The 8602-nt window shown below is 41.5% G+C and overlaps 1 long non-coding RNA gene across 1 annotated transcript in view; it reads right to left on the bottom strand.

Annotated features, from left to right (window-relative positions):
* Positions 1 to 423: 423 nt before the first annotated feature.
* Positions 424 to 8602, bottom strand: part of LOC139577881 (uncharacterized) — a 79030-nt gene continuing 70851 nt past the window's right edge. Inside the window, exons 3-4 of the long non-coding RNA XR_011675455.1 lie at positions 2795 to 2850; positions 424 to 1137 (exon numbers count right to left, since the gene is read on the bottom strand). This is a non-coding gene — a long non-coding RNA (uncharacterized lncRNA). The remainder of the gene's footprint in view (positions 1138 to 2794; positions 2851 to 8602) is intronic.

Raw genomic sequence — 8602 nt, 5'->3', positions numbered from 1 at the left:
GTCCCTCTCCTTGTTCGGGCGGCGTTCGGCGTTCGGCGGTCGACGTCACCGGCCTTCTAGCCACCGCCGATCCACTTTTCCATTTGTTTTGTCTTTGTTTTACACACCTGATTTCAATCCCACATTTACTGTTTCATTATTTAACCCTCTGTTCCCCCATGGGTTTTTGTGAGTGATTGTTTCTTGTATTTTCGGTCTGTCATGGTGTGCGTGTATTTGTTACTTTGTATCTTTGACATTTTGAGTAAAAGTACGTTGATTACTCATATCTGCTGTCCTGCGCCTGACTCTCTACACCAGCTACACCTAGGACCCGTTACAGAATTTGAAATTATTTATACTTTTACTTTTGATGCTTAAGTATATTTAATCAATTATATTTACTTTTGATACTTAAGTATATTTAAAACCAGATACTTTTAGACTTTTACTCAAGTAAAATTTTACCGGGTAACTTTCACTTTTACTTGAGTAATTTTCCATTAGGGTGTATTTATTTTTGCTCAAGTATGACAATTAGGTACTTGTTCCACCACTGTGTACAGTAAATGGTAAAAGGGGGTACTGTACAGCAAATGGTAAAAGGGGGTAATGTACAGTAAATGGTAAAAGGGGGTAATGTACAGTAAATGGTAAAAGGGGGTACTGTACAGCAAATGGTAAAAGGGGGTACTGTACAGCAAATGGTAAAAGGGGGTAATGTACAGTAAATGGTAAAAGGGGGTAATGTACAGTAAATTGCAAAAGGGGGTACTGTATAGTAAATGGTAAAGGAAGAGTTGAGGTATGAGGTAGGCTATAATCTAAGACAGGGATGGGCACATTTTTGGCTCAAGGCCCACATTACGATTTACAAATTCAACGGAGGACCGCACATTTTTGGGGGGAGCATTTTGTTCATCAAATACAATTAGCAGACCAGAAAAAGAGCAGTTATTTGAAAAGATATAGATCCATTATAATTCCTACATGCTTTCTATCCGGCCCGTAGGCTGTAGTTTGCCCACCCCTGACTGAAGATGATGAAATAACATTTTAGAAACCGTCTCGCCGTTTGTTCGTTCTCTCTTCTCTCCCTTGTAGTTGAGTGGTACTCAGGTGTGAATCAGAGAGGAGACATGAGACGGGTGTCACCTCCTATACCGCACAACACAAAGAAAAGAAACACAACAAACTATGACACAATTTTGCATCAACGACAAGACAGACAGACAGACAGACAGACAGAATCCAAAATCTGCTTGCTGCAAGTTGTATGGACGAGGGGCACTCAACTAAACTTGCAGCTGTTTATTTTAGATTCTAGAACTTGGCTGGATAGCGCACTCAGAACATGATGGAACAAAGACTTACAACTGTCTCTGTTCTTTTTGTTCTTGTAGTTCACAAATCCTTCAGGCCGGGGTCTTCTCTGGCGCCCCGGACGACTGATGCTTATACTGCTGTGATGCAGTCAAGACGCTGTAATTGTATCAAAAATAGAAAACTACAAGACAGACAGGATACCGGGGGGTCGCACATCTACGCATGGCTCCAACCCTCGCTCCAACGCTTTGCACAAAACCCCGGCGCTAGCTTAGTTAATTGTTCTGATCATGGAAAAAAAAATACCTTTCAAGAAGCTTTCTGTTTCAACCCGCCCTGATTAAAGAACGCATGATACTTCAGTGACAAGAGTGTATTATTAATTCATTGCAAACAGTGGAATTTGGGGTGTGTTACTTTGAAAAATTGTTCAAAACTGGCGGCCTGGTAATAAAAAGCACTGAGAGAAATTCCAACTCATTAACTTTTAATGGCAAAATTCTCTTTCATATGAAATACCCAATATAGGCTGTCAGAATCAATCAGGTGTCCAGAAAAAGGAGGATGACATGTTAGAAAAGGATGGGGAATATGTCAATTGTGGCTCTCGGGTTGTTTCTTCTTGTCTGTCATGTTGCCGACGTTAAGTAGAGAGACACCAGCTTGGAACATGTGACAACACCCGTTCCCCTCCCAAAGTGCTATGAGGAACACAGGAAGAAGAGAAAAAAGGAAATAAACCCTGCTCCTGGCTGCCATGGAGGCTTTGTCCTGACAGAAGTCGAAGGAAACGAAAGGTTGTGTTATCTTGTGACGAGGGAGAGACGAGGCTTCTTATCTTCTTATCTGGCTTCCTGGGTTCTTGGGGACGACGGGGGAAAAAAGACATCTCCTCTCCTCTCTCATAATTTTGTAATTGGCTAGCCCTGTCCCTGAGTTCCCTAGGTTTCTGAGCCAATACCCCAGTCTGAGCCTAACACCTTGAACTTCCAACTATTTGAAAGTGTACGGTTGGCCTGTGTGGAGGAAGAGGAGGAGGGGGGAGGAGGGATGGTCGTGAAGGATGGCACTACGATTTCCCATGATGACCCAGGCCCGCAGCAGAGGCGTAGCGGGTGTAGACCTGACTACTACTTAACAAGAATGGGAGGGGGCTCAGAAAAGTGCAGACAGAGTGCGATGTTGATAAGAGACAGCATCAAAGAAGCCCAAAGGATTCTGGTCACTAGTGAAATGAAAAATATGTTTATATAAAATCACAATTGACTAAAATCACAAGTTACTTTTATTTTTAGTTCTTCCACTAAAAGGTTGGAGTCAAACTGAACTTGGACTGCCTCACGCTCAAAAGAGGTGGGCACTTTGAGGTTGTACTGTAGTGATAGCAAGTAGTCCAATACAAGCCAAGTATGTTGCCAGTTTAAAGCAATGTGACTGAGATGTTGCATATGGAGGGATGATGGATATGACTGTAGGAAATAACACTCACCTCCTGATCAGCTTTATAGCACTGGTACCACCAATGGACTGGAGAGACAGAGAAACCTGCAAAGAAAAACACTGTCTAACTGTTATTTTTGTCTTGCTCCACAAACCTGGTAAACAGTTTGACTGAACAGGGCCTTTAGTTTCTGCATCAGATGTACAGTAAACAGACCCAGTACAGAATGTGTGATTGTATCGCAACTTCCACATGCACTCAGCTGCCACCTGAGAGTTCTTGTGGAGTCTTGCCCCAGATACAGAGAGGCTGTGTTTAACATAATGTCACACACTGTGTGTGTGTGTGTGTGTGTGTGTGTGTGTGTGTGTGTGTGTGCGTGCGTGCGTGCGTGCGTGCGTGCGTGCGTGCGTGCGTGCGTGCGTGCGTGCGTGCGTGCGTGCGTGCGTGTGTGTGTGTGTACAGACAAAATCAGACAAACAGATGATTGACTAACAGACGACCACTCATTGAACCCAACACGGCTGACCATTCATTGAGAATGGCTGACAACACGAGTGAACACTGAACACTCTGGGCGCTTGACCTCCCTGGTCATTCCTGCTAGCTAGCGCCTCCACCAACAGGCTACTGTTAGTACCCTCCAGAGGTTTCAAGGTCCCATTACTACTCTACACTGTGTTCTGCTCAACTGTAATGATCCTACAGTATGTCTGGTTGAACTGTGTAGTAATAATATCCTTGTACTGGGCTTTCATAGAGCAAGGAGAGAATGGGAAATCAAGAGGTCATTTCCAGAAAATGCTGACCTCTGTGCCACGGAAAGTAAGTGAGAGAACTGTTAACGACTCTCTGGCCTCGCTCTCCAATGTTCCGACCTTAACCTTTGACCTTTCCTCACTGTTTACCCACTGCTTCTTGTCAGTTTTCACCGTTCCATCAAGACGCCGGTGCACCGATACATCTGTCCCCTCCCACCTTGCCATTAACACAGAGTGGGCGGCGGCCAGGGGAATAGACCCGCAGATGATTTGGTTTAGTGGTTTAGTGATGAGCCACTGATGGCTGTCACTGTCATACTGGAACAGTGTGTCTGCTATGACAGAAAGGCCACTCAGGGCCCCATTCAGACTGGCTTTAAGTGCTCAAGTCAAAGATACACACACACATTCAATCTCTGGTGTTCAGACCTCGGATACACTGCGTGGTTATGTGTGTGTGTGTGTGTGTGTGTGTGTGTGTGTGTGTGTGTGTGTGTGTGTGTGTGTGTGTGTGTGTGTGTGTGTGTGTGTGTGTGTGTGTGTGTGTGTGTGTGTGTGTGTGTGTGTGACAGGGTGAGTGTTTGACTTCATGCTGCCTTGTTAAGCAGATGATTTTGATGTCAGAATATGAGCTGACAGGTGTGGATGTAATGTCTTCGTTTGGTTTTATGTTGGCGTTTCTGTTGTATCGTCTGGATAATTTCACAGAGAATAAGGAGTGCTGGTATGGTCACAGAAATATATACAGCAACAAGATAGAGGATTCACCCTCAAGCAGTTAGCCTACCCATCCTATACACACACACACACACACACACACACACACACACACACACACACACACACACGTTGGTTTTACTATCCAAGTGCGGACCAAAACATTTATTCCCATTCATAATTCTATTTTCCCTAACCCTTAACCTAACCTTAACCATAACCATAACCTTAACCCTAAACTCCTGACTCTAAAACTAAATCTAACCCCTAATTCCTAACCCCTAATTACTAACCCCTAATTCCTAACCCCTAATTTGAACCATAAAATATATTTCCTTGTGGGGACCTGCAAAATGTCCCCACTTGTCAGAATTTTCCTTGTTTTACTATCCTTGTGAGGACTGTTGTATCCCAAAAGGACAGTAAAGTTAGACAGCACACACACACACACACACACACACACACACACACACACACACACACACACACACACACACACACACACACACACACACACACACACACACACACACACACACACACACACACACACACACACACACACACACACACACACACACACTGCGAGTACCTCCTCTCAGCCCTCTCTACTTACGACAACTCCCCGGAGAATAACCGGCCTCATTATGTGAGAACAAAAACAATGACAGCGCCGAGCGTTGGCCGTGACTCCGTTGGTAACGGACAAAGCCTCACTGGGGTGGTGGGAAGGAGGTAATACCGAGGTGGGTTGTATCAAGAGTGCACTAGCAGGAGTCTGATGTGGTATCGTGCCTCGTGGGCAAGCATTATTCCAACTGTATATCATTAGCGGTGCGGTGAGTTGTCTAATTAGCAATAGGGCAGAATAATGACTATAACTCCATTAATCACAAAGGTAATATATGTAAAAGCATGTATTTTTGGCCTTGGGAAAAGAATGCGAAGAGGTAGAGAGAAGGAATTTAGAAAAATATAAAATAACTATAACCCCTGTTTTAATATCGAAGAAATTCTAATCATTGCTTATATTATTCATTTATACACATATACTTTTATTCAATTTACAGTGCTTGCTCTTTAGTGCATAAGTGGGTTGGATGTGAAGTATAATAGAAGGAGAAGATAAGGGCAAGCAGTAGACCCCTCGTCTTTAATGTATTTACATTTGAGCACAAATTGTTGTCTTACATATTGTAATGAATCCAGCATTGATAACACAACAGTATAATTCATGAGTGCCAGATTAAGCCATAATAACGAATCTAGAGTGTTTTAGGTGTCGTGGTTCATTTTAAATTGGTCTATAACTGACAGAGGGGAGGGGGAGACGTTCAGAGTGAGATCAGCCGATCTGAGGAGCAGTACTGTACATACAGTAGAGTGAGATCAGAGTATTACCACAGACCCATGATGAGATGATTCATAACATGTATTATGGAGTATTATGGAGAATACTAGCATAACAATACATCACATTAACGTACAGTAGACTGATTGCTGATGTACTAGCGTGCTGAGAGTTTTTCTATGGTCTAAAATAATAAAACATTACCATAGATATTGCACGATTCTGGAGAAAAGAGAGGACAGAGTTGGTGTCACTACAACTCAATGGAAAATGGACAAGCGCGACTATTTGACTGAACTTAATGTAGCCTCCGTGGTAGCTACACAGAAAAGCAAATACCTGTAAGATCACTCAGAATAATGAATCATTTTTTGATGAGAAATAGTGCAGTCGGTAATATACCATTTTGCTTGGAAAATGTTTGTAAAGTGATAGCAAAATGTATTTAAAAAAATCTGAATTGAAATGTAACAGGCTACTGGGGTAATGAGGAATGTACTGACAATATCATTACAGAAAAGCTAAATAAAACTGTACCATGCATACAGTACACTGAACAGTACAGTGGAAATGCTCTAATACAACTGATTGTATATAGGTCATGAGTAGGGGGAGAGAGAAAGAGAGAGAGAGGAGAGGAGAGGAGAGGAGAGGAGAGGAGAGGAGAGGAGAGAGAGAGAGAGAGAGAGAGAGAGAGAGAGAGAGAGAGAGAGAGAGAGAGAGAGAGAGAGAGAGAGAGAGAGAGAGAGATACTAACAGCGCTGATACTGGTGTCTCCTGGAGAAATGTTTGAGAAAGCATTCAAGTGATCTGATTTTCTCGCTTCCACAACACTCCTGGCTGCCTACTGCTGAGTCTCAGCCTCTGTGCCTTTTTTCATACATTTGCACCTCACAATCCAATGTGAGAGCACACTCGTCTCACTGTGACAGCGAATAGAGCTTTAAAATGCCTCCTAAGATATAAATAAACTTTGCTGAGCGGAAAACTGCAAATGCATTTATCCTTTAAAAAAAGAACGGAAATAAAAAAAAGCCGCATTTCAGAAGCCTGTCCAAGGCGCAAAAACAGAAATGTCATTAAATTCTCCTAAAAAATAGATCACTTTTCACTGAAGGAGAGGGAGAGACACTAGGCACACGCAAAGTCAAAGTCATTTGAAGTTTATTCATCTCAACAAAATTGACAGTGCCAAAAGTCACACGACATACAATGATTTATCATTGTCTTTTTCGTTAAAAAGTATAAATATAAACTTAACATGATATCTACATTTGCATTTTAATGTCCCAATGTTCTTTTTAAGTGGGATAAAGTATGACACACATCAAGTCCTGAAACACATGATTTGAACTTATATTCATGTAATTTAATACAAATAAAGAGTGGACTTGACATAATAAAAACATTAGTATGCATTTTTATATTATCAGGTGATACTGTAGTAATATTGATAACCGAAGGGCAAGTTGTCCGCTCTCAACCTTGGCCTGGGCTGAGAATGGAAAACCTTTCCACTCAACATTTTCAAGGCTGCCCACTCGGCAAAAGCTGGTTGAATCAACGTTGTTTTCATGTCAATTCAAACCCAAAACGTGATGATGTTGAAACAACGTGAAAAACTGATCGATGTCATCAACGTAAGGGAATAAAAGAAAATTCACACCCAAATTCGAACCTAAATCTAATGACAAGGTCCATTTTTTGTTGTTGATTTCACGTTAAATTAAAGTTAGTTGACAACTCAACCAAATGTAAATCAAAACTCGATGTTGAAATGACGTCTGTGCCCACTGGGTGTGCTCTTCTCTTGTTCTTCCTTGTTAAAGTCCTATAAAGGCTTACATTTACATTTACATTTAAGTCATTTAGCAGACGCTCTTATCCAGAGCGACTTACAAATTGAATTAAATGTTTAAACCCCACAGTTGGAATGATCAAGACAAAGAGGGGGATATAAAAAATATTATTAGTTGTGTTCCAAGTCACAGTGTCTGTCCCTAAAGTACAGAAACATTGATTTCTCTCTGGGTTCTACTCTGTCATATAATACTGCCTGGTTGTATAACTGGTGCTGCTGAGTAGAGAAATACAGTACATATTCTATGTACTGTACAGTACCAGTCAAACGTTCTAGAACACCTACCCATTCAAAGGTTTTTCTTCATTTTTTACTATTTTCTACATTGTAGAATAGTAGTGAAGACATAAAAACTATGAAATAACACATATGGAATCATATAGTAACCAAAAAAGTGTTAAAGAAATCAAAATATATTTTATATTTGAGATTCTTCAAATAGCCACCCTTTGCCTTGATGACAACTTTGCACACTCTTGGCATTCTCTCAACCAGCTTCATGAGGTAGTCACCTGGAATGCATTTCAATTAACAGGTGTGCCTTCTTAAAAGTTAATTTGTGGAATTTCTTTACTTCTTAATGCCTTTGAGCCAATCAGTTGTGTTGTGACAAGGTAGGGGGGTATACAGAAAATAGCCCTATTTGGTAAAAGACCAAGTCCATATTATGGCAAGAACAGCTCAAATAAGCAAAGCAAAAACGACATTACTTTAAGACATGAAGCGCAGTCAATACGGAAAATTTCAAGAATTTTTTACGTTTCTTCAAGTGTAGTCACAAAAACCATCAAGCGCTATGATGAAACTGGCTCTCATGAGGACCGCCACAGGAATGGAAGACCCAGAGTTACCTCTGTTGCAGAGGAAAAGGTCATTAGAGTTACTAGCCTCATAAATTGCAGCTCAAATAAATGCTTTACAGAGTTCAAGTAAAAGACACATCTCAACATCAACTGTTCAGAGGAGACTGTGACTCAGGCCTTCATGGTTGAGCTGCTGCAAAGAAACCACTACTAAAGGACACCAATAATAAGAAGAGATTTGCTTGGGCCAAGAAACACAAGCAATGGACATTAGACCGGTGGAAAGTTGTCCTTTGGTCTGCAGTCCAAATTGGAGATTTTTGGTTCCAACCGCCTTGTCTTTGTGAGACAATGTTTCTACAA

This window comes from Salvelinus alpinus, chromosome 6 (genome assembly GCF_045679555.1).
Source record: "Salvelinus alpinus chromosome 6, SLU_Salpinus.1, whole genome shotgun sequence".
Taxonomy (NCBI): Eukaryota; Metazoa; Chordata; class Actinopteri; order Salmoniformes; family Salmonidae; genus Salvelinus; species Salvelinus alpinus.
The sequence above is the reverse complement of the archived record's forward strand: the minus strand, read 5'-3'. Positions and strand labels throughout refer to the sequence as shown.